Source organism: Pinus tabuliformis, chromosome 1_1, assembly GCF_031772625.1.
Source record: "Pinus tabuliformis cultivar Carrire ecotype Pingquan chromosome 1_1, CPIR1, whole genome shotgun sequence".
Lineage (NCBI taxonomy): Eukaryota > Viridiplantae > Streptophyta > Pinopsida > Pinales > Pinaceae > Pinus > Pinus tabuliformis.
In genome coordinates this window covers 847,419,441-847,422,849 of record NC_142297.1, presented here as the reverse complement: position 1 = coordinate 847,422,849, position 3,409 = coordinate 847,419,441, and positions in this window count along the sequence as shown.

Below are 3,409 nucleotides of genomic sequence, written 5' to 3'. Positions count from 1 at the left end.
ATTTTGGAAAGGCTCAATACAATTTCTTCATCTATGATGATGAAAATGGAAGTGATGAGAAGGAAGAATGACCTAGAATATGTCACAAGATTGAAGAGTGAAGATGCCCCCATGATACCATGAAAGGAAGCAAGCTTGAGATGTGAAGAAGAGAGGGATACATGCAACTATGAAGATCAAGTAGCTAGAGCCGTTATAAAGACAAGTTATAAAGCTTGTCATATTAACTTTTGAAATAAAAAAGAAGTCTAGATCTCCTCTAGTTTTGAGAGGGAGTAAAAATGAGTCTCCTTGAATGGGAGTAGGGATATATTCTCTAGAGAATAGGGATGTCCTCTATAGTTAAGAGGGAGTGGCGTTGGACATCACATGTGCATTCTCTTTTGTAGGTAATTAAGATATAATGAAAGAGGATTGGATAAGAATATGTGGTTTCGTCCAGGATAAAAAATCCAAGAAAGGAAAGTTATCGAAAATCTTTGAGGATGTGACAAGTATCAAAGAGAAGAGTGGTCGAAAATGAACAATATTCTTTGAGGACTCAGGATTGGAGATCCAAGATAATAATAGTCCTCAAATGACATATCTTATGCACATCTATTTGGGGAATGTGCCTTATAGAGGTAGTGCGGTATGACACATAAAACCTCCTAGCATAATGCTATTGATTAAAGAAGATCGTGTCTAGTTAGGCCTCAGGGACAATTCTTGTCATAATGATGATGCTTACAACATGGCTTATCAATATGACTCTTATTATGAGAAATCTTCAATTTGAGAATGATGTTGTACTGGTTGTACAATTATGAATACCTCCCTAGTTAAGAGGGAGTGTTGAAGAATGTAACTAGTTTCAACATTCATAGCTCTTGTTATTCTCATTTCAATATGTATCCTATGCAAAAAACTAGAGAAGAAAATAAAAAGTTATTGTTATTAAAACATGGGTTACATTCACTTTATTGATGCTCTTCTAGGTAAAACCATGTTCTTACTACTAGATTTTGTTAGGTCTTATGATTTATTATCACGAGTCAAACGAGTCAACATAATCTTTATAAGGCCCTTCCAGGAAAAATGTAATTGTAAAAAGAAGTATTTCTTAGTCTAGAAAATCCTGGAAACTACAAAATTATAAGTCAAACTAAAGGAGGGAATTTAACCCCTTGAGAAGGCTATATAAAGGAGCAGTTCGACCTCATTTGGTACACACTCACTCATGATTTCAATCTATCAAGAAATAATTTGATACTGAAGCTAAGCAAAGCATAAACAAGGAGTGAACCTGTAGGAGAAGTAAGGAGGAAAAAAATTCTTCTTTTTGGGCTCTATTTCTCACACATGTGTAAATTCTAGGGATTTTGGTCTTGTCGAAGGAGGTGGAAGTTGTAGGAGGAGGAAGCGTAGAACCTTGTCGCTGGAAGGAAAAATATACTACTTTGACCTCATTGACCTTAAGAGGATTTATCTTGTTCTAGGAAGGTCTCAGTAGGAAGCCAAATTAGGGTATTCCATAGAATATGGAAGGCCAAAATTGTAGGGTTGAAATTATAGGATGAGCTATAGTATTGAAACTAGCAAGTCGAAGTTGCAGTTTGAAGTTAGTTGGTGTAGAATCAGGGAAAGACTTTTTGGAGAGTTTACTTATTAATTGGAGTACTTGGTCTAGGGTTTGTGTATTTGTGTCTCATTTTGAAGTAAATTCTATATGAAGAGAAGAGTTTACTATGTTTTCCCCTTAGAGGGGTTTTTTCCTTGGATAAGAGCCTAGTTTCTATGTCCTCTATTGTTGCTATTTCGTTCTTGATATTTTTTTGATGAAAATATCTAACTAAAGAACACAGCAATAAAAATTAATTTCACAAGAAAGTATTAATGAAAGAGGGAAGTAATGAATTAATAATATGCCACTTTGAATTTTCCAACATGGTATCAAAGCTTGGGTGAACAAGGGAGGAAACTAGAAACACACTAGAAGGAATTGCATGTCAAGGGGAAGGAAAAAAGAAACCTTCAATAAGAATGATCTTTTTAAGGAATATAATTGAAGACTCATTGGTATAACTCTTTAAAGGAAGCATTAAAGGATCTTATCATCCATTACTCTTGGAATCTGTTGTTGCAGGAATCCTAAGGAACATATTTCAAGGAAGACTCTTCAAACATCTTGAAGGCATAAAAAAGGTTGGACACATCATGAAGGATAATCTTTTTTATTAAGTAACTATCATCATATTACATCATGTCTGAATCTACATCGTAATATTAGTTCTTTCTGTAATGATATCAACAAAATTGTTGGAGCATCAAATTATCTAGCATGGAAGAAAGGGGTTGACCTAATTCTCATATAACAAGAAGTAATAGAATATGTTACTGGGGAAATTACTGAACCTAACAAAGAGAAGACTCAAGAACTAGAAACATACAAGAAAAGAGAAGTAAGGGCATAAAGGATCATAGTTGAATTCATTAAATATTCTCTTTTTACATTCATTACAGATTTGAAGACTTTCTAGGCTATGTATGACAAGCTAGTGAATTTTTACTTTATAACTACATCATGAAAGAAAAATTCTTTGCGAAATAAGTTATATAGAATGAAGAAATTGAAGGATGAGGATATGGAATCCTTACTCATGAAAGTATCTTAGCTAAGAGACCATCTTCAAGGACTTGAGGGAATATATTTGATTTAGAAGTGACCATCTATGTACTAAATACATTTCCACTTGAATGGAGCATCTTTGCAACAAGCATCTACTCCAAGAAAGATACGACTCCTTTCGATGATTTGTGGGGACAATGCATTATGGAAGAATCAAGGATGAAGGTAAAATATGACATTGGATTTTATGAGTAGTGTCATGCCTTTCTAGCCTGAGTCAAGAAGCTAAAGAAGGGAACATTTAGAAAGTCCAAGAAGAAAGACATGTCCAAGGTCTAATGCTTTAAGCGCGCAATGAGTTTCGACACTTTAAGAGGGAAATTCGAAGAATACAAAACAAAAAGAGAAAGGAAAGGAGTGAATATCATGTAGTCGAGGAAATGGGAGAACATAAGAAGAAGTCGAATAAGGAATAAGTGAAGGATCTTTACTATTAGAAAAGGCATCTTGGTTGGTTCTTGGTCAAATTGGTCTTTCCTTTAAGATAACATGCATTGTTTAGAAATTTTTTTATTTTGCATAACATCATAGAGAGAAGCATGTGATAGTTGCATATGTAGAGTCTACTTGGTTAAGTTAAAATCCATATAGTTTTTAAAGAATAAATAGATAGACCATTTTTCATATCGATTGTCTAGAAATTAGCTAACATTATGCTAGAGGTAGTAATCTTGATTTGATGGATCATTATGATCTTAGAAGAACCATCATTATGGAAGGTTCTTGGGAAAATCACTATGA